Raw genomic sequence first — 24,479 nt, forward strand, 5'->3', positions numbered from 1 at the left:
ATAGTTCTTACGATAACACAAAAAGGGCCACTACCACCCGCAAGTTTTAGCGTGACACTTTTTCGCGTGTCTGTTACATTAGGACAATCCTCCAGCCCATGTTAAAAGATAGAGCCCTCCAGAAGAACAGTATAGATCTCACGATAACGCTAAAAGGACCACACCAGCTGCAGGTTTTAGCGTGAGACTTTTTAGCGTCTCTGTTACATTGCAAACTTTAAAAACATTGCCCCACAACGAAAAGTATAACGTTTCTCATTGGATAGACAGAATTTTTGTAGGCGGAGTTTAAGGTTAACATTGAGACCGTGATTGGTCAGATGAAAACACAGCCAGATAGGTTTTTTTAAACTAACTTCGGTAAATTGTAGTAAGGAGAAGTTAGAGGAGAGTTAGTTCCGAGACGGCGAGCTGGATGGCTGCTGCGCCGGCCGCTGCCGCCCTGACGCTGCTTAAACACCGACAAGGTAATGAACGCACGCGCTGCCGCATTTTTGAGCGCATAAGGCTTCACTCAGAACTGCAGAAGTCTCATCTGTTACACCCCTTTTTTGCGTAATACTAGTGTCGATCGTTAATTAAAACTCATGGTGTTCACATTTGCCACTTGAAGAAAAGATCTGAAACGCGATGATTTTTCTTTTATATAGTTATTGAGAAGCCACACCAGCCACTGTAATTTACGACAAGTTAGATAAGTAATTAAAGATAATTGAGGGTCAATGTAGACCATTTTGATAGTTTTCTCTTTTGTGAAACTTAAATTTATCCTAGATTATAGATGTGATATGGCATAGGTCATCCTTCGATCGATTGTAGAACTTGGAAACCCATTCAGGGAATATTCGTTCACATTTTTGTTGAACGCAGTTGGTTTTTACCATCCTGTATTAAAACATTTCCTTTTATCAATAGTACAATTTATAAACGATGTTTTGTGAGTAGAATAAAATTTCCAATGGTAAATTTAACTGCTTTTTCGACGTTATTTTACCAGCTAACTAAAAATAGGAAAGCCTTGAACCCTTTCCACTAAATTTAGTTAGTATTAAGAGTCTTTTACAGGGAGTGCAGTGGAGCTGACGCTGAGATCATTTAGTATTTGGTTATATCATCGCTAGTCTTACTGAACTCTTCTGAATTCTACATGTCATGTGTGGTCTGGCGTCTCCTTACCAGCAACAGGTCCCAGGTTCAAACTAGTTAATTCCCTAAAAAACAAGCTCAGAGCGTCGTTGCGCGAAAGTGGTAGGGAGACACGATATAGTACAAACAGACACGACCATGAATGTTTAGATTTTCACAACCGTTTACTATTCGCGTGGGCTCATGAACTAACTGCTCGAAATAATTTTCAGAGAATGCGTTTAGCACAATTTCCGGTGATATTTTATGGGTACCTCCGTAATTAAACATGTATTTTCGCCAACATATCGAGCGTAAATTAAAGTCAGCACCAACTCTTATCGTACGAGTCGGTTTCATTTCTGAAAACGCGTCGATTTCGTCAGTATTTACCCTCCAACGCAGTCGCCCATCGCAAAGACCAAATTTTTCCGTTTGAATTTTTATTCATCACTTTCAGCTACTGTTTTTGAAGAATCCCGATGTGAGGAAATAGCACACTAGTTGGGTTAAAAATTGTTTTTGGAAATCTTGTTATTCCTTTCACAACGCCACCTGTCGGCTCAATCGGACATCTTCTTTTTGCCACCAATACTTGCTTCACACAGTCGAAGAGAAAAACTGGACGTGATGAAAGCTCGAAAAGTAATTAGACTGCTTCACACAGTGGAAGTAGATGTATGTTTCAAAAGAACACTTCAAATATTTACCGGAAATTGCGAAAGAAATATGATATGAAATTAAAATATCGGCTCTCGATATTGCCATTGGAAATGGATGTATAGGATACCGTAGTTAAATATCGATATTTCTTGGAAGACATGTCGATATTTCGAGGTGTCGATATTTCATCAAGAGCCCTCGTTCTTTCTAGCAAGTCCGATTTCCAGCCACACCTCCCCACATCGGCTTGACTTCCCCGCCGCAAATAACGGCTGGGACCGAACAGTGCTTCTCGATCTCTGGGGGTTCCCCTGTTATCTGTGTTGCTACGCTAGGCCGCTACGTGTGAGGCGCTGACGTCCATACTGAAAGAGTAACTATCGATACGTTTACATGAGACACATCTTCCGGAAGACGAAAACAGAATTTCGGAAACCGTTTTTCGCTGTCGTGTATATGCGGTATGGCCTGAAGCGGATTTTATAACACGGCGTGTGGAAAGCAGCTGTCCCGGTTTTTGATTTAATTGCCATAATCGCAATTTCTCGTAAAATAAATATTAGAAGTAGACAGCTTGTGCTCAGTGTCATATTTCTACTTCTCGTTCACAGTGCAAGAAGTCACTCCGTCTATATTAGATGAAAGTGTTTAAAACAAGTCGTAATCTGACAGCCCAAGCAAGTATCAAAAACAGTTGTGCGTTTACGTGATAACGATAATCGATTGCGGAAGTGGAAAAGCGGCTGCAAGAAACGGATATCCATAATCGATTTTGTTACATTTACGCGACCAACCAAAAGCGGTGTTGGTAAATCCGTTTACGTAACCCGGTTTTGGGATACTATGTAAACGAATTTTATATTTGTAACCATGTAACGCTTATTTCCGAAACCTTGTTTCCTGTAGATTATTTGTTTCCAATCCAGGCGTTAAAACGCATGAATAGCTAAATGAACATCTTAAATACAAAGCGCAGCCAAAGATAACTGCCGGCCGGTGTGGCCGAGCGGTTCTAAGCGCTTCAGTCTGGAACCGCGCGACCGTTACGGTCGCAAGTTCGAATCCTAGCTCGGGCATGGATGTGTATGATGTCCTTAGGTCAGATGTTAAGTCACATAGTGCTCAGAGCCATCTTAACCAAAGATAACTGGTTACCTTAAGTAGAACAGTGTTACTTTACTGTATTTTAAATTTAAACCCACTAATTAAAAGGGTAAACAACACTGTCTTTGCTGCGACTGTAAAAAATTAGAAAATTAAATTTTGTAAAAGTACTTAAGTGGAAAAATAGTGTATTAGTTAGTGACATTTTGTGGCTGTGTGTGCTAGATATTAGCAATGTGTTAGGTACAGTACATCACATATGTATAGCATTTTAAGCAGAAGTAGAGGAGAAATTGTAGACCTTCGTTTAATTTACACGGAATACTGTCTTTTCATTATGGTACTGCTAATTACAAATGGTTTAAATGGCTCTGAGCACTATGGGACTCAACATCTGAGGTCGTCAGTCACCTAGAACTTAGAGCTACTTAAACCTAACTAACCTAAGGACATCACACACATCCATGCCCGAGCCAGGATTCGAACTTGCGACCGTAACGGTCGCGCGGTTCCAGACTGAAGCGCTTAGAACCGATCGGCCACAGCGGCCGGCAGTTATCTTTCGCTGCTCCAGTTTCAATAAGGTTATTTATCGATTGTAATTTTTGGTTTGAAGATTAAGTTGTGCCTGACTTTACATAACTGAATTTTTCGGCTGTGATCGTGTTTATGACTGGATGGTCAATATTACTGTGCCATTAAGCATGCCACACGTATTTACGAATGCTGACTATAAAGTACATTATTGGCCATTAAAATTGCTACACCACGAAGATGACGTGCTACAGACGCGAAATTTAACCGACAGAAAGAAGATGCTGTGATATGCAAATGATTAGCTTTTCAGAGCATTCACACAAGGCTGGCGCCGGTGGCGACACCTACAACGTGCTGACATGCGGAAAGTTTGCAACCGATTTCTCATACACAAACAGCAGTTGACCGGCGTCGCCTGGTGAAACGTTGTTGTGATGCCTTGTGTAAGGAGGAAAAATGCGTACCATCAAGTTTACGACTTTGTTAAAGATCGGATTGTAGCTTGTCGCGATTGCGGTTTATCGTATCGCGACATTGCTGCTCGCTTTGGTCGAGATCCAATGGCTGTAATACGGAATGCCGCGCTGGATCCCAACGGCCTCGTATCACTAGCAGTCGAGATGACAGGCATCTTATCCGCATCGCTGTAAGGGATCATGCAGCCACGCCTCGATCCCTGGCTTAACAGTTGCGGACGTTTGCAACACAACAACTATCTGCACGAACAGTTCGACGACTTTGCAGCAGCATGGACTATCAGCTCGGAGACCGTGGCAGCGGTTACCGTTAACGCTGCATCACAGAGAGGAGCTGGGTGCACCAATGGCAAAACGTCATTTTTTTGGGTGAAGCCAGGTTCTCTTTAGAGCATCATGATGGTCGCATCCGTGTTTGTTGACATCGCGGTGAACGCACAGTGGAAGCGTGTATTCGTCATCGCCATACTGGCGTATCACCCGGCGTGATGGTATGGGGTGCCATTGGTTACACGTCTCGGTCACCTCTTGTTCGCACTGACGACACTTTGAACAGTGGACGTTACATTTCAGATGTGTTACGACTCCATCTCTTCTTGTCAGATTCTCTCTCCACATTATGACTGTACCCTGTTCGGAGGCTGCTGGTTCTTACACCTCTAGCATTTCTTTTTAAGTACTAAACAACATGTGTCCCAAGTTTGGTTGAAATCCATCCAAGTGTTTATAAGGAGCTTTTTACGCAGGGATTTGCCCACATACCCACAGGCTGCATATATTTCACTTATACAAGGTGAGTCGCTAACTGTTGCCTCCTAGAATATCTTCGAAAGTATGACAGTAGCTGAAAAGTTTGTGGGACAGTAGGGGCCGTAATATGACATTGCTGGGTGGGTTCGCCTCAGAAATATATATATTTTTTTAATGGGATGTTATAGTTTGGTACTTATTTTCTGATAACAGCTATCGACACGAATCCAATAATGTGTAACAGGAAGGTCTTCGAAGGTCAACGGTGCCTAAAAAGGTGGCATGAACGTCTGTTTACAGAAGGTGTTCGAAATGATGGCCACTGGTATCAATGCAATACTGCGACCTTCGTATCATGGATTGAGTGGTATTCCTTATCACTTCGGCACTTATCGAGGCACACGCTCTGACACTTCTCTCTCGTTTATCGTGCAAACGGTAAATATTCGCCGAATACGTGCCACTGACATGTAAACACCATTCTATAGTTTCGCAATACAACACTAATAGGAACGGTAAGACTAGTATCGTCGCATCAAACGGATGTGAATGTTACACATTCGAAGAACAAGTCTATATGTTTCTCATTTACGGAGAATTCTAACGAAATTCAGTGAGAGCTACAGACGTATACGCTGAAAGATATTCTCAACGCACTCACCCTACACGTCGTAACTTTAAATATGTGTATGATAAATTCAGAACAAAAGGATCTTTAACGCGTCGGGAGCATATCCGGCAAAGTAAAGTTACTAACGAGGAAACGGAAATTGGCACGTTGCCATTGTGGTTCGAGATCCTTGTGTTAGTTCGTTCCAAATCGCATGTGGAATCCGGCATAAGCCAGAGCAGTGTTTTTCGTGTTCTACATATCCAATAAGCCGGCCTTGGTGGCCGAGCGGTTCTGACGCTACAGTCTGGAACCGCCCGACCGCTACGGTCGCAGGTTCGAATCCTGTCTCGGGCAAAGATGTCTGTGTTGTCCTTAGGTTAGTTAGGTTTGAGTAGTTCTAAGTTCTAGGGGACTTATGACCTCAGCAGTTGAGTCCCATAGTGCTCAGAGCCATTTGAACGAATATCCAATAAATATCATCCTTATCGGTCTCCACCAAGAATCAAGTGGTACGACTTGTATTTCATCACATCGAATTCTGCCGATGGGCTCAACTTCAGATTCAGAAGGGAGGACACATTTATTAATCTGACTTTATTTACTGAGGAGCCTACATTGACGAACCATGGAAATGTTAATTTAGATAACATGAATTATTGGGCAACTGAAAATCCATGTTGGCTGCGGCAAGTTGCACTACAAAAAGCGTGGTCGGTGAATGTATGGTGTGGGATTCTGAAAAACATAATTATAGGCCCCTATTTCATCGAAGGAAATCTTATTGGCAAGAACTACATCATATTCGTGCAAGAAACATTAGGTCTGTTATTGGAAGAAATACCTTTAGGAACAGAATGTTCTCTGGCTCGTGATGACTGGGTGCTGTGTGATGTCCTTAGGTTAGTTAGGTTTAAGTAGTTCTAAGTCCTAGGGCACTGATGACCATGGATGTTAAGTCCCATAGTGCTCAGAGCCATTTGAACCATTTTTTTAACAGAATGTGGTAACAACACGATGGGTGTCCGGCACATTTCTCCCTGATGGCTAGAAAAGAGCTGCAGTGACAATTCCCAAATTGTTGGATTGGAAGTGGAAGGAGATGTGTCGTGGCCGGCTCGTTCGCCAGAGTTGACGCCTTTGTTTTTTTTTTCTTTTTATTCGGGGATCTGGGGGAAGGGGGTAATTCGAAAAAGACATTGTTTACAAAGATGATTCAACTACATTTGAAGAAATGCGAGAGAGAATTGTCAGAGCACGTGGTTCGATAAGTAATACCACTCAATCCAAGATACGAATTGTGCAGCATTACATTAATACCAATGGTCATCACACCGAAAACCTTTTTTATGGACTTTTATGCCACATTTGGGACTTTCGTTAAATTTCAAAGACCTTCCTATTACACATCATTGAGTTGGTCTCGATAGCCGCTATCACAAAATAAGTACCAAACTATAGCATCCCATTTAAAACAGTTGACCTTCATATTTCTGTAACAACCTCACCTAGCATCAAAATATCAACGTCATATTATGTCCGCCGTTGTGCTATGCAACTTTTGTCCTTCGAACTTTTCAGCTTCTATCATACTTTCGGAGATATTTTGGTGGCAATAGTTAGTGACTCATCCTATACTAAAAAATATTTCACACACATTTGTACACACATTTCACCTGTATCTCTAGCGAATTTCCTAGTGCAGTTTGGTTTACACGAAGTTCACTATTTATGACATATCTGCGGAACTATGTGTCTTACAATGATACAATTTCGTAGGTACATTCAGCTGCATATGCGTATACTGTCGGCGAAATTTGTTGCGAATAAAATTACTAATAACGAACTAATAAATTTTAATGCCGTGCATGATGCGGCAGTTTTGCTGCATGTCAAGAGCGATAACGTTTTTCCCCATTCGTCGTTTTCAAAGGGTAATCAGCAACAAAAAGTTTCGAAAGTTCTGAAATTGTGCGTAAACTTTCTTGCCTATGATTAAGTGCTTTCAATCTCTAATACTGGATGAATAAAGCCTGGTGTTCCTACGTCGTGGGCCATACTTCCTTTTCACCTCCACCCTACCCCCTTAATAGATAAGTGGTTCTTACACTCATAGACAGTGATATGTGTTCACCTCCATGGTGAACTGGAGATTACTGTTGATGCCACTGAGGTGTTCCAAAAACTCGTCTAATTTTTCACGTCCGTGTGGCTAAATGACGAACGTTTCGTCAACGTATCGAACGGAAGACTTCGGCTTCAGTGACGCAGTATCTATGGCAATATCGTAAAAATTCTTCATGAACAGAATATCTAGTCCAACATGGAGGTGGAAAAAGATAGTGCACTGAACTTCCTCGACGTCCCTGTCCACCATAAACCAAGTGGGTGCCTCGGCCGCAGCGTCTACAGAAAACCCACCCACACAGATCTGTACCCGCACGCCACCAGCCATCATCATCCAGCACAGAAGCGCACATTCGTACAAACATTGGTGCATCGTGCGAGAGTAATATCAGACGACGATAACCTGCCCCACGAACTGAGCCACCTACGCAGAGTTTTCAGGAATAACGGCTACAGCGCCTATCAAGTGAAAGAAGTGATTTCTGGGAAATATCATAACAAGACCACCGACGAAGAGCAGGAAAAGAAACTTGCTTTGCTGCCACTCTGTGGCTCTGTGTCGAGCAAGATAAGCCGCCTGTTGAAAAGACACAAGATCAAATCCATCTTCAGGCCTCCAACGAAAATCCGTCAATTACTGAGACCAGTTAAAGACGCTGTAGGTCTGAGAACACCTGGAGTCTACGAAATACCTTGTGAGTGTGGCCAGAAGTACATCTGACAAACAGTGCGCCTGTGGAACAACGCAGGAAAGAACATGAGAGCTATTATCGCCTACGCTATCCAGAGAAATCTGCATTAGCTCAGCATGCGTTAGAAAACGGTCACCACATAAAATTTGACGATACCTCTGTCGTGGCTCGCACTAACGGCTTCTGGGACACTCTAATACAGGAGGCTATTGAAATAAAAATTACCGCAAACACCCTGAAATAGAGACGGCGGCTTGCAGCTAAGCGCAGCGTGGGATCCAGCGATCGCGCGGTTGAAGAGGGCACATCGAACGCCGACTCAAAATATACCCATATATGGCAATGTCACGAGCACCAGTGACGTCACAGCCGGCAGCTAGCGTAGATAAGGGCGCACCAACAGCCCACCGGCAGTCATAACACTTGACAATGGCCAAGGAGTGCTTGGCCGAAAGCTCTTGTAGTTTTAAGCAATTGACGCGGTTGGAAACGCGAGAACATTTTATTCAATCTTATCGCCGCGAGACTCTGCATTCATACATCAAGATAGAAACATATTTAAAGAAGTGAATCTTCAGGTTTGGGCGGTGCAAAGACTGTTCCATTAAGTTTCGGGTGTGCAGCCGCCAGAATTCTCCTTCTTCTTCTTCTAATATTTCGGCTGTATACCGTCCAGCCACCTTCAGAGTCAGTCGCAAGACCGCCGCTCCAGTGCTCTCCTCATCCCTTTATACTCGTGTACCGCGCGACTGCGCAAGGGGCGAAAGATGCAAATGCCCCATAGACGTTGGTCGGCGGCAGAGACGTGCATAATGCGCGAGTTGTGTCTATGACTCCGCAGTTGATCTTGTGTTACCATATCAACCAATTCACAATAACCACCTTCCCGCTGGTGGGCAAACGGAGAAGAATGGTGGGACGACCCCAAAACAAAGCGGCTGGTCACCTCACCAACAAAACAGGTAGAATCTAACAAGTAAATGAAACAACATATCGCGAATCACTTAACTTCTAATAAACTGCGATTTCTGGCGAAGACCTGGAGCAGCACCCCCAACGCTCTCCCAGCCGCTTCAACGGACGCAGGAAGGCGCGCCGACCTCCCGTCTCACAGCGTCGCAGCTCGCTCCGGCCAGCCCGATGTCGTGGGTTGACTCCTGTTGCTCTCGTGTGAACCACGAAGCCACTACCCCTGGCTATACGGCTCTGTCCCCTGGGCTCACGTGGCGACCTCACACGCGCCGACGCTCAAGGCCGACAAGTCATCTCGTGTCTCAGTGCGCGACCGACCAACCGCCGATCCAACCGCCAATGACCGTTGCCCGAGCAACTCGAGCAGACTGGCGGCCTAACGCGGAGACTCAGATGCAGGAACTCAGCCCCGACCGGGCGACCACCAGCTTTCTGTTACTGGCGGAGTGGCAAGACTCTCATTTTCTGGCTTAAAATTTGATCCAAACGACAGACATAGCCTTAAATGCACGTGAACGGGCAACCTTTCCCCTTTCCCACCAGAGGGAGACACCAAAGCTGCGATTGCCACAGCGGCGGCACCGCCAGAAACGGATGGCGACGGCTAACACATCGGAAACAGTGGACCTAGGTATGTTCAGGAGTGTGGAAGGACCTAGGTATGTCCAGGAGTGTGGAAATCTCGCTTACGGACGTATCAGACAAGTGATAGCCAATCAACTGACTACGCTGGAAGTCCGTGAGTTCCTTGGACCGCCCCATTCTGTTCTCTCACGGTGAGTAATGACTACTGAGGTCTCTGATATGGAGTACCTGGCGGTTGGTGGCAGCGCAATGCACCTAATATGAGAAACGTATGTTTTTGTGGGGAGGGATCCGGATACTTTTGGTTCAAATGGTTCAAATGGCTCTGAGCACTATGGGACTCAACTGCTGTGGTCATTAGTCCCCTAGAACTTAGAACTACTTAAACCTAACTAACCTAAGGACATCACACACATCCATGCCCGAGGCAGGATTCGAACCTGCGACCGTAGCAGTCGCACGGTTCCAGACTGCGCGCCTAGAACCGCGAGACCACCGCGGCCGGCGGATACATTTGATTTCATAGTGTATTTCAATGTATTAATTACATCACTTTGTGTCAAAAAAAAATGATGAGTGTGACAAATATTTAGATACTTTTAAAGCCAATTTCTTATGTTGCAACGTTTTTGTGAATTTGTACTGTAATAACATCGTTACTGTCATGTAAGTAATAAAGTGTTGGGAAGAAATGACAGTTTATGCATATGGGAAATTTGGTCGGATGTGAATAAAAATTTTTTGAGAAATGTGAACCAGCTTTAGTATAGTCAACCATAACAAATACGAGGCAGTGTTGATAAGTCCTTGACTTGATGAAGAAAAAATGTTAAGGGTTTTAAAAAATATATTCATCATATTCCCCCTTGAGCTCAACGTAAGTTTTTTCATCTTATTTATTCTTTTTTTAAAGAAATAAGATTTTGATTGTGCTCCAAAGCAGTCATACGCAGCTTTCCTGGCTTCCGCCGTGTTCATAAGTCGTATTCCCCTGAGATGTTTCTAGGTGTTTTCGAACAGATAATAGTCTGAAAAGGGAGAGAAGGAAACGTAGTAGGTGAATATGGACTGGGGCAAAGAAATGAAAGAGGAAGCCGCCTGGTAGAATTTTGCACAGAGCACAACTTAATAATAGGTAATACTTGGTTCAAGAATCATAAAAGAAGGCTGTATACATGGTAGAAGCTTGGAGATACTAAAAGGTATCAGATAGATTATATAATGGTAAGACAGAGATTTAGAAACCAGGTTTTAAATTGTAAGATATTTCCAGTGGCAGATGTGGACTCAGACCACAATCTATTGGTTATGACCTGTAGATTAAAACTGAAGAAACTGCAAAAAGTAGGAAATTTAAGGAGATGGGACATGGATAAATTAAAAGAACCAGAGGTTGTAAAGAGTTTCAGGGAGAGCATAAGGGCTAAGCAGGGATGGCTGGAAGACAAATGTAAGGATGTAGAGGCTTATCTCACTAGGGGTAAGATAGATACTGCCTACAGGAAAATTAAAGAGACCTTTAGAGATAAGAGAACCACTTGTATGAACATCAAGAGCTTAGATGGAAACCCAGTTCTAAGCAAAGAAGAGAAAGCAGAAAGGTGGAAGGAGTATATAGAGGGTCTATACAAGGGCGATGTACTTGAGGACAATATTATGGAATTGGAAGAGGATGTCGATGAAGATGAAATGGTAGATACGATACTGCGTGTAGAGTTTGACAGAGCACTGAAAGACCAGAGTCGAAACAAGGCCCCCAGAGTAGACATCATTCCATTGGAACTACTGACGGCCTCGGGAGAGCCAGTCCTGACAAAACTCTACCATCTGGTGAGCAAGATGTATGAGACAGGCGAAATACCCTCAGACTTCAAGAAGAATATAATAATTCCAATCCCAAAGAAAGCAGGTGTTGACAGATGTGAAAATTACCGAACTATCAGTTTAATAAGTCACAGCTGCAAAATACTAAGACGAATTCTTTACAGACGAATGGAAAAACTAGTAGAAGCCGACCTCGGGGAAGATCAATTTGGATTCCGTAGAAATGTCGGAACACGTGAGGCAATACTGATCCTACGACTTATATTAGAAGCTAGATTAAGGAAGGGCAAACCTACGTTTCTAGCATTTGTAGACTTAGAGAAAGCTTTTGACAATGTTGACTGGGATACTCTATTTCAAATTCTGAAGGTGGCAGGGGTAAAATACAGGGAGAGAAAGGCTATGTACAATTTGTACAGAAACCAGATGGCAGTTATAAGGGTCGAGGGGCATGAAAGTGAAGCAGTGGTTGGGAAGGGAGTGAGACAGGGTTGTAGCCTCTCCCCGATGTTATTCAATCTGTATATTGAGCAAGCAGTAAAGGAAACAAAAGAAAAATTCGGAGTAGGTATTAAAATCCATGGAGAAGAAATAAAAACTTTGAGGTTCACCGATGACATCGTAATTCTGTCAGAGACAGCAAAGGACTTGGACGAGCAGTTGAAGGGAATGGATAGTGTCTTGAAAGGAGGATATAAAATGAACATCAACAAAAGCAAAACGAGGGTAATGGAATGTAGTCGAATTAAGTCGGGTGATGCTGAAGGAATTAGATTAGGAAATGAGACACTTAAAGTAGTAAAGGAGTTTTGCTATTTGAGGAGCAAAATAACCGATGATGGTCGAAGTAGAGAGGATATAAAATGTAGACTGGCAATGGCAAGGAAAGCGTTTCTGAAGAAGCGAAATTTGTTAACATCCCGTATAGATTTAAGTGTCAGGAAGTCATTTCTGAAAGTATTTGTGTGGAGTGTAGCCATGTATGGAAGTGAAACACGAACGAAAATAGTTTGGACGAAAAGAGAATAGAAGCTTTCGAAATGTGGTGCTACAGAAGAATGCTGAAGATTAAATGGGTAGATCACATAACTAATGACGAAGTATTGAATAAGGTTGGGGAGAAGAGAAGGGATCGGTTGGTAGGACATGTTCTGAGGCATCAAGGGATCACGAATTTAGTATTGGAGGGCAGCGTGGAGGGTAAAAATCGTAGAGGGAGACCAAGAGATGAATACACTAAGCAGATTCAGAAGGATGTAGGTTGCAGTAGGTACTGGGAGATGAAGAAGCTTGCACGGGATAGAGTAGCATGGAGAGCTGCATCAAACCAGTCTCAGGACTGAAGACTACAACAACAACAACAATAGTCTGAGGGGGCCAGCTTAGGTGGTTAGGGCGGACGTTTGAGGTTTCAAAGTGAAGACCTCCCAATTTTTGCTGCTTGAGGAGGGCCATTGTCTTAAGGAAACAAGATGCCTTTTCTCAGCCTTCCTAGACGTTTGAAGACCAGTTGCTGCTTCAGTTTGTGGAGAAGTTTAACATAGCAGTTTGCCGTGAAGGTTTCACCATGCTCTAAGAAATTAATCCCAAAAGACGGATGAGAGCAGCCGGCGTGCTGATCTTTGCGTTTTGAACTTACTTGGACGTGGAGAAATACTGTGTCGCCATTCTTTGGACTGCGCTCTGTTCTCTTGGCCATAAGTGTATACCCATGTTTCATCCACGGTGTCGAGACAATCCAGAAATACCACAGGATCCTAGCAGAATTTACTCGTTTACATTTGCCTGCATTGAGACTCTTGGGAATCAATTTCACTGAGAGCTTTTTCATGTCTACATCTACACCCATACTCCGCAAGCCACCTGACAGTGTGTGGTGGAGGGTACCTTGAGTACCTCTATCGGCTCTCCCATCTATTTCAGTCTCGTATTGTTCGTGGAAAGAAGGATTGTCGGTATGCCTCTGTGTGGGCTCTAATCTCTCTCATTTTATCCTCATGGTCTCTTCGCGAGATATACGTAGGAGGGAGCAACATACTGCTTGACTCCTCGGTGAAGGTATGTTCTCGAAACTTCAACAAAAGCCCGTACCGAGCTACTGAGCGTCTCTCCTGCAGAGTCTTCCACTGGAGTTTATCTATCATCTCCGTAACCCTTTCGCGATTACTAAATGATCCTGTAACGAAGCAAGCTGCTCTCCGTTGGATCTTCTCTATCTGGTGCGGATCCCACACTGCTGAGCAGTATTCAAGCAGTGGGCGAACAAGCGTACTGTAACCTAATTCCTTTGTTTTCGGATTGCATTTCCTTAGGATTCTTCCAATGAATCTCAGTCTGGCATCTGCTTTACCGACGATTAACTTTATATGATCATTCCATTTTAAATCACTCCTAATGCCTAGTCCCAGATAATTTATGGAATTAACTGCTTCCAGTTGCTGACCTGCTATTTTGTAGCTAAATGATAAGGGACCTATCTTTCTATGTATTCGCAGCACATTACACTTGTCTACATTGAGATTCAATTGCCATTCCGTGCACCATGCGTCAATTCGCTGCAGACCCTCCTGCATTTCAGTACTATTTTCCATTGTTACAGCCTCTCCATATGCCACAGCATCATCCGCAAAAAGCCGCACTGAACTTCCGTTGTCATCCACCAGGTCATTTATGTATATTGTGAATAGCAACGGTCCTACGACACTTCCCTGCGGCACAGCTGAAATCACTGTCACTTCGGAAGACTCCTCTCCATTGAGAATGACATGCTGCGTTCTGCTACGTAGGAACTCTTCAATCCAATCACACAGTTGGTCTGATAGTCCATATGCTCTTACTTTGTTCATTAAACGACTGTGGGGAACTGTATCGAACGCCTTGAGGAAGAAACAAGGCATCTACATAGGAACCCGTGTCTATGGCCCTCTGAGTCTCTTGGACGAATAGTGCCAGCTGGGTTTCACACGACCGTCTTTTTCGAAACCCATGCTGATTCCTACAGAGTACATTTCTAGTTTCCAGAAGAGTCATTATACTCGAACACAATACGTGTTCCAAAATCCTGCAACTGATCGACATTAGTGATATAGGTCTATAGTTCTGCAAATCTGTTTGACATCCCTTCTTGAAAACGGGGATGACCTGTGCCCTTTTCCAATCCTTTGGAACGCTTCGCTCTTCTAGAGACCTACGGTACACCACTGTAAGAAGGGGCAAGTTCCTTCGCGTACTCTGTGTAAAATCGAACTGGTATCCCATCAGGACCAGCGGCTTTTCCTCTTTTGAGCAATTTTAATGGTTTGTCTATCCCTCTGTCGTCTATTTCGATATCTACCATTTTCTCATCTGTGCGACAACGTAGAGAAGGAACTACAGTGCAGTCTTCCTCTGTGAAACAGCTTTGGAAAAAGACATGTAGTATTTGGGCCTTTAGTCTGTCATCCTCTGTTTCAGTACCATTTTGGTCACAGAGTGTCTGGACATTTTGTTTTGATTCACCTACCGCTTTGACATAAGACCAAAATTTCTTAGAATTTTCTGCCAAGTCAGTACATAGAACTTTTCTTTCGAATTCATTGAACGCCTCTCGCATAGCCCTCCTCAAATTACATTTCGCTTCGCGTAGTTTTTGTTTGTCTGCAAGGCTTTGGCTATGTTTATGTTTGCTGTGAAGTTCCCTTTGCTTCCGCAGCAGTTTTCTAACTCGCTTGTTGTACCACAGTGGCTCTTTCCCATCTCTTACGATCTTGCTTGGCACATACTCATCTAACGCATATTGTAGGATGGTTTTGAACTTTGTCCACTGATCCTCAATACTATCTGTACCAGAGACAAAACTTTTGTGTTGAGCCGTCAGGTACTCTGTAATCTGCTTTTTGTCACTTTTGCTAAACAGAAAAATCTTCGTACTTTTTTAGTATTTCTATTTACGGCTGAAATCATCGATGCAGTAACCGCTTTATGATCGCTGATTCCCTGTTCTGCGTTAACTGTTTCAAATAGTTCGGGTCTGTTTGTCACCAGAAGGTCTAATATGTTATCGCCACGAGTCGGTTCTCTGTTTAACTGCTCAAGGTAGTTTTCAGATAAAGCACTTAAAAAAATTTCACTAGATTCTTTGTCCCTGCCACCCGTTATGAACGTATGAGTCTCCCAGTCTTTACCCGGCAAATGTCTAGGAGCTTCTGAATAATATGACGAACACGTTCTCAGGATATGCCCAGTGTCTCTGTTATGTTTTAGCAGCTATCCTCCGATCACCCAGAATCATGGCATGAATACCGTCAATGATTTCCTGAAGTATGACCTGTGTTGGTCTTCTAGGATTCTCTTCGTGTTCAGTGGTGAAATGCCCTATTTTAAACGCACCAACCCGATTATTGCTGGTGGGGCAGGAAGAGCAGTTACCAACCATTGGAACAAACATTATAAATCTGTTTTGCCGTGTTCCACTTTAAACAAAGCACGACTCTTTCACTGTCAGTTCTCTATTTTCTTGCACCATGTCCATTACAAAGGCCGGCCGCGGTGGTGTAGCGGTTCTAGGCGCGCAGTCCGGAACCGTGTGACTGCTACGGTCGCAGGTTCGAATCCTGCCTCGGGCATTGATGTGTGTGATGTCCTTAGGTTAGTTAGGTTTAAGTAGTTCTAAGTTCTAGGGGACTTATGACCACAGCAGTTGAGTCCCATAGTGCTCAGAGCCATTTGAACCATTTTTTTTTTTTTCATTACAAAGTTACACGGAAAATTAAGAACCAATGTTACTGATACCCAAAGATTATCACATAAAAGGTTAAGAACAAGGTTTAGTACGAAAACATCAGAGTTGATCTACATTAGCATCAAAGAGGACGATCCAAGCACTTATCAGCAGCCCCCCCCCCCCCCCCCCTTAAAAATGACGTACAATCCTAGGTCTCAGCTTTGTCAGTCAATCAGTTTGTATGATTGCTGAGTAAGTATTGTTGGAAAAATGACTCAATGGTCCGTAAATGTCAAGCAGTTAACGTACACCAAGGAAGACGCAAACTGTTCACCGACATCTTGTGTTTGCAAAATGTCGAGGTTGAAATAAGGTGACCCGTGTCTTAGATAAGTGGTTTTGCCTGCACCCGAGTTCAATGTTTCAGAGAAGCTCGGTTTCCTCGTGTTGTGTTGTGATGTTCGAGCTTAGAATATGCTCTAGGATTCTACAACAGACTGACATTAACCATATTGGTTTCAGTCGGCAGTTCGCTATGAGACATAACGTTTGTGTGTGACATTGTTTATTTTTTATTCTTTCGCGCGGAGTGTGGTCGATATCGATGGTATGTAAGTAGAAATACAATAAGGATTTTGGAGCAAGTTTGCACTTAAATTAGGTATTGAAGTATGCGATACTACTGTCGTCACTGATAAGATTTCCCAGTCATGTAGGCAACCCGCTTGCAATTTTCTAGGTCGAGGGCTGCCATCTTAGATGGCGTCGCATTTCCTACTTCATTACGTCATTTAAGTACGAACTTGCTTACACACAGTACGTGACAAAGAGGTGGACAATACGCAGAGCTGCTCCAGCAACTTATTTAGAGCTTCCTGCAGTGCCTGGGCGTACTATACAGGGTGGTCCACTGATCGTGACCGGGCCAAATATCTCACGAAATAAGCGTCAAACGAAAAAACTACGAAGAAAGAAACTCGTCTAGCTTGCCTTCCTGGCTCTATGTTATTCATGAAGCCTCTATAATTTTTAGTACTTTAAACAGACAGAAATAATGAACAAGAAGCAGTCGTAAACAGTAGTCTGCTAATGTTTGGTCTACTTAAAATGGCGGTAGGGCCCACACGCTCGGACGCCAAAGCAACGTACAACGCAAGTCTGTAATGCCATTTCCGTTCTTTTTTTACCTCCATGGATTTCACACTTTGCTACGTGTGATCTTTGGCTTGAGATACATAGTATTACCACAGTATTACAGTACAGATGTTACATGTATAGAATTTATACGTAAGCGAATTTTGCTAGCTGCAGAGTGTTCTTATATTGGCAGTATGCGTGTGACTGAGTTAAAAGTTATACAAAAGATAACCAAATAAAGTGAGATATGTCTTAAGTTATTAAAATTTAGTGCGGAACAGAATACCATAGTTGTTATCTGATTAGTGGAAGAAAATTTATGCGAGCAGATGAATATATCTCATTATTGTCTTTTCCGGTGTTTTGGTGCCTAGGTGTCTCTGAAATTCTGCAGGAAAATTTTCTGCATTAATTCAGTTTTTTCATTAAGAATTTTTTGGAGGTGATTTTAGTTTGTGAACGCCAAACTCTAATTGTTGAAGGTTCAAATGGCTCTGAGCACTAAGGGACTTAACTTCTGTGGTCATCAGTCCCCTAGAACTTAGAACTACTTAAACTTAACTAACCTAAGGACATCACAGACATCCATCCCCGAGGCAGGATTCGAACCTGCAACCGTAGCGGTCTCGCGGTTCCAAACTGCAGCGTCTAGAACCGCTCGGCCACTCCGGCCGGCTAATTGTTCAAGGAGATCTATCTGAAAGCCTTTCTCAGCGTAATGTAGCACAGAAAGATTGTCATTGGTGTCATCAACAGAGTGTTCATGATGAGCAATATGTGACAGAAAACCGGGCTTAAGTTTTTGAGTCGAATGGGGTCCATTTGTTCTTTGTAGCGTGTTGTGAAATTTCTCCCTTTTTGTCCTATGTAGAAGCAAGAATATGAGCTTTTACTTTGTGTATGCTGGAACTTTGATGACAATCTGCTGTGTATTTATTTTTTGAACAATTTCGTTTCTTAGTTTACTGTCAGGGCGGAAGTACATTTTTATGTTATTTACTCTGAAAAGGTTTGCCAACTTATGTGACACTTCTCCAAGGAATGGAAGACAGACAAATTTTTTTATGAGATCCTTGCTCCACAATATAAAGTTCCTGTAACACTTCCGTCTGATGATGAGCCTGCAGTGACTCGAAAACTACTTATTGGTACAATAAATCGTATCTAAAATCCAAAAAAGCGACTGGTTGCAAATTTTGAAAGGCGGCTTCACTGAGTCGCAGCGCCAGAGATTGCGCCAAAGATTATTACTCCGCCTCCTCCACTGGTGCAGCAGTAGTTCAGAGGATGTCGAGAGCAGTCGGTGTTCTGTTGCACGGGAGAGTAGATGATGTGAGTGTTGACGGAAATGTTGTACTGTCTGGTCGGTGTAATGTACAGATGGAAGAAGATGCAATTGTCAGAATATATTTGAGAAAGGAGATGGACTTTTGATTTATGATGCTGGTGTAATGGAATCTTTTCGTCAATATATAATGAGGTAAAAAGGTATTACAGTTTTCTTTAATAACAATCCCTCTTGCTCACAGGTACAGTCAACAAAGCATCTGGCTCATGTTCAGTTATTAGACTTGTAATCCTGGTTTCTATCTGCAATTATAGTATTTCTGGTTTTTCAGTTAGTTCATTGTAAATGGTGTTTAAAATATCTTGTCGTATTGAGGATGAACCGAGCGAGATACATGTACGTTGAGTCACACTAACACACACAGAACAGTTACGCCTGTGCTTTGTTGTTTCGTAGCTGTTATAGTTGCAGGGGACTTAATCAATTGTGTTAATGGAAATTCCTTGTCATTCTTTATTTTTATTTTATGCAGTCAGATTGCGTGCTAATACTAGCGAGGGCCAACCGTTTACGAGACTTCGTAACCGGTCACACAGCTAGTAAACTTATTGCATTTATTCATTAATATTAGCCTTTTCTTTTCAATTAAGCCCCTTTGCAATTCATTCTCAAATAAATACACCAGTAAAGTTCTTACAGTTTTTCATCAAAATTATAATTTGTTGCTCCCGTCTATTGATCCTAGTTTTCGAGATTATTGCTTCTGCAACCAGGGCTGCAGCTGCAAATACAGGATCGTGATGTCACTCGTTTTCTCGAACATCGGAAGTCTTACGAGAGGGCGCTGTTTCTTGTACGTATCTCCTCTCTTATTGTGGGTACTGAAGCGGCTTTGAAACGCAGGTACGTTGTTTTACTGAGGAAACGGCCAGGAGGTTAGCCACAAAGTACCCTGCCGCAATGAGCCGTCTTCATAACACGGCGCACACCTTCTTGACTTCGCTATGTGTGCAACAGGTTGCTGTCGACGACACGTTTCTGAACAAAGCGTTTCGTCGTCTGAAGCTGGAGACTTCCTTAAAGGCAGCAAAGTTAGCTTTGGTCACGCGTTTGACACCACCCTCAGCCGATAGACGTCACTGGATGCGGATATAGAGGAGCAAAGCGGAAAATAGAGGGCTAAGAAACATACGTACCCTTTGCTGCCTCGCATCACATTACGGAGTTGGCATACAAACACACCCTTCAATTAAAATACACTCCTGGCCATTAAGATTGCTACACCAGGAAGATGACGTGTTACAGACGCGAAATTTAACCGACTGGAGGAAGATGCTGTGATATGCAAATGATCAGCTCTTCAGAGCATTCACACAAGGTTGGCGCCAATGGCGACACCTACAACGTGCTGACATGAGGAAAGTTTCGAACCGATTTCTCATACACAAACAGCAGTTGACCGGCGTTGCCTGGTGAAACGTTGTTGTGATGCCTCGTGTAAGGAGGAGAAATGCGTACCACCACGTTTGCGACTTTGATAATGGTCGGATTGTAGCCTATCGCGATTGCGGTTTCTCGTATCGCGACATTGCTGCTCGCGTTGGTCGAGATCCAATGACTGTTAGCGGAATATGGAATCGGTGGGTTCAGGAGGCTAATACGGAACGCCGTGCTGGATCCCAACGGCCTCGTATCACTAGCAGTCGAGATGACAGGCATCTTATCCTCATGGCTGTAATGGATCGTGCAGCCACGTCTCGATCCCTGAGTCAACAGATGGAGACGTTTGCAAGACAACAACCATCTGCACGAACAGTTCGACGACGTTTGCAGCTCGGAGACCGTGGCTGCGGTTACCCTTGACGCTGCATCACAGACAGGAACGCTTGGGATGGTGTACTCAATGACGAACGTGGGTACACGAATGACAAAACGTCATTTTTTCGGATGAATCCAGGTTCTGTTTACAGCATCATGATTGTCGCATCCGTGTTTGGCGATATCGCGGTGAACACATATTGGAAGCATATATTCGTCATCGCCATGCTGGCATATCAACCGGCGTGATGGTATGGGGTGCCACTGGTTACTTCTCTCGGTCACCTTGAATAGCGGGCAGTACATTTCAGATGTGTTACGACCCGTGGCTCTACCCTTCATTCGATCCCTTCTAAACCCTACATTTCAGCAGGATAATGCACGACCGCATGTTGCAGGTCCTGTACGGGCCTTTCTGGATACAGAAAATGTCCGACTGCTCCCCTGGCCAGCACATTCTCCAGATCTCTCACCAACTGAAAATGTCTGGTCAATGGTGGCCGAGTAACTGGCTCGTCACAATACGCCAGTCACTACTGTTGATGAACTGTGGTATCGTGTTGAAGCTGCATGGGCAGCTGTACCTGTACACGCCATCCAAGCTTTGTTTGACTCAATGCCCAGGCGGATCGAGGCCGTTATTACGGCCAGAGGTGGTTGTTCTGGGTACTGATTTATCAGGATCCATGCACCCAAACAGGGTGAAAATGTAATCACATATCAGTTCTAGTATAATATATTTGTCCAATGAATACCCGTTTATTATCTGCATTTCTTCTTGGTGTAGCAATTTCAATGGCCAGTAGTGTAAAAGCGCAATTAGACGATCTCCATCGGATGCCATGTGAAAAAGAAAACCTCGGCAACACATAAATTAAATTTAGATGCTGCTGACTTTTTGTGAGCAAGCGATTTATCAAAACGGTGGAGTAAAACAGGGACATTGATGCGAATGCGATAACCTCTTGCAACCAATTCTTATAAAAGTGCAGCCGTCTACTTAGAACGTGCTATTTTTTTTATTTTTATTTTTTTTATTTATTAATTTTTTTGTGTCATCGGTCTTCTGACTGGCTTGATGCGACCCACCACGAATTGCTCTCCTGAGCCAACCTCTTCACCTCGGGGTATCACTTGCAACCTACGTCCTCAATTATTTGCTAGATGTATTCCAATCTCTGTCTTCCTCTACAGTTTTCGCCCTATACAGCTCCCTCTAGTACCATGTAAGTCATTCCCTCATGTCTTAACAGACGTCCTATCATTCTGTTCCTTCTCCTTATCAGTGTTTTCCACTATTCCTTTGCTCTCCGATTCTGCGCAGAACCTCCTCATTCCTTACCTTATCAGTCCACCTAATTTTCAACATTAGCCTGTACCACCACATCTGAAATGCTTCGATTCTTTTCTGTTCCGGTTCTCCCACAGTCCAAGTTTGACTACCATACAATGCTGTGCTCCAAACGTAGATTCTCAGAAATATCTTCCTCAAATTAATAGACTTCTTTTGGCCAGGAATGCTCTTTTAGCCATTCTTCTCTGCTATTGATGTCCTCCTTGCTCCGCCCGTCTTTGGTTATTTTGCTGCCTAGCTATCGGAATTCCCTAACTGCATCCACTTCGTGATCATCAATACTCCTGTCAAGTTTCTCGCTGTTCTCATTTCTACTACATCTCATTACCTTCGTCTTTCTTCGATTTACTTTCAGTTCATACTCTGTACTCATTAGACTGTTGATTCCGTTCAGCAGATCGTGAAATTCTTCTTTACTTTCACTCAGAATAGCAATCGTTTCATTGATATCCTTTCACCTTGAATTTTAATTCCACTCCTTAACCTTTCTTGTATTTCCATCATTGCTTCCTCGGTGTACAGAGTAGAGTAGGGGCGAAAGGCTACAGCCTTGTCTTACCCCTTCTTTAATACGAGCACTTCGTTCTTGATCGTCCACTCTTATTATTCCCTCTTGGTTTTTGTACATATTGTATATGACTCGTCTCTCCCTATAGCTTATCCCTACGTTTCTCAGCAATACGAAAACTAGCACCATTTTACATTGTCGAACGATTTTTCCAGGTCGACAAATGCTATGAGCGTTTTTTTTATTTTACTTTAGTCTTGGCCGACCGCGATGGCTGAGCTGTTGTAGTAGCTTCAGTCCGAAACAGCGCTACTGCCACGGCCGCAGGTTCGAATCCTGCCTCGGGCATGGATGTCTGTGATGTCCTTAGGTTAGTTAGGTTTAAGTGGTTCTAAGTCTAGGGTGATACAGAAGAATGCTGAAGATTATATGGGTAGATCACATAACTAATGAGGAGGTATTGAATAGCATTGGGGAGAAGAGAAGTTTGTGGCTCAACTTGACAAAAAGAAGGGACCGGTTGGTAGGACATGTTTTGAGGCATCAAGGGATCACAAATTTAGCATTGCAGGGCAGCGTGGAAGGTAAAAATCGTAGAGGGAGACCAAGAGATGAATACACTAAGCAGATTCAGAAGGATGTAGGTTGCAGTAGGTACTGGGAGATGAAGAAGCTTGCACAGGATAGAGTTGCATGGAGAGCTGCATCAAACCAGTCTCAGGACTGAAGACCACAACAACAACAACAACAACAACAACAAGGTCTAGGGCACTGATGACATCCGATGTTGTCCGATACTGCTCAGAGCCATTTGAACCATTTCTTTAGTCTTACTTCCATTATTAACCACAACGTCAGAATTGACTCTGTAGTGCCCTTACCTTTCCTAATGCGCAACTGATCGTCACCTAGCACATCCTCAATTTTCTTTCCCATTCTTCCGAATATTATTCTTGTCAGCAACTTGGACGCATGAGCTGTTAAGCTGATTGTGACATAATTCTCGCACTTGTCAGCTCTTGCAGTCTTCGGAATTGTGTGGATGATGCTTTTCCGAAAGTCAGATGGTATGTCGCCAGACTCATAGGTTCTACACACCAACGTGAATAGTCGCTCCGTATCCACTTCCACCAACGAATTTGGAAATCCTGACAGAATGTTATCTATCCCTTCTGCTTTATGTGAAGTCCTCCAAAGGTCACATCTTGCCAATACGACGTGGTTAAGACCGCTACTGCCGCAGTGTCCAGACGTGACATTCTTCAACCGATATAGTTGCGCGGGGTAACACGCCTCACGCCAATGATGGAAGTCACGTGACGTCTACGTAGCAGCACCGGGGCGAACCGTGGCCACACCGACTCAAAGGAGGCCTCGGCCCTTGCTCGTGACGTCACGTCAGCTAGGCGCGGCGAATGCCAGGTCTGTTGCAGGCATACTCATAATGGTGGTGTCTCCCTCTCTGACACAGGATAATGTGAAACTATTGGCGGTAGTTGACCAACACACATTGTTCTGAGAGATTTCTGCAATCAATTAATTGTGCAGGTCATTACACTTCTTAACAAATGGTGTACCCCTGAACTTAAATTTCCACCTGTTTTAAGGATTGACATACAAAAACAACTTCATGGTCGAGCACCAACAGAATTCGTGCTTCTTTACCTTATTTGTAAATCTGAGGAAGTTACGTTTGTACTGGGTTGCTTTTACAAGAAACTGTGAACATATTGGTGCTCTTCTTCAGGTATCTCGGTTGACTATGGGGCGAGGAGCACTGAATGTTAATGAAATATCTTGCGATTGTACACGTTGGGGGAGGGGATGGGGTACAGAAGAAGAGGCAAAAGAGAGGTACTTGTTTTATCAAATAATTATTTTTCATCTTATAAAGTTTCTCCTTTCAGTTGCAAGAGGGAATATTTATCTTTTCTAATGTGCATGTGTAAAAAAAGTTTAAGCTCAGCAATATTTTCGATATATGAAGCTATTTTGTTTCCTGTTTAGAATTCCTTTCGTTGAAAACGACTGTAATCTAATGACTGGCAACTATTGGACATTTACACATGTAAAGTAGTTGACATTTCCAGTGACGATGTCAAACGAAAATAAATAAATAAATAAAAGAAATGAGTTCATTGTAAGGGGGTTGAGGTAAGTTTCGATAGCAAAATGGATCACGTAAATATAGTTACTTGAATGTAAAA

This window comes from Schistocerca gregaria, chromosome 10 (assembly GCF_023897955.1).
Source record: "Schistocerca gregaria isolate iqSchGreg1 chromosome 10, iqSchGreg1.2, whole genome shotgun sequence".
NCBI classification, from domain to species: domain Eukaryota; kingdom Metazoa; phylum Arthropoda; class Insecta; order Orthoptera; family Acrididae; genus Schistocerca; species Schistocerca gregaria.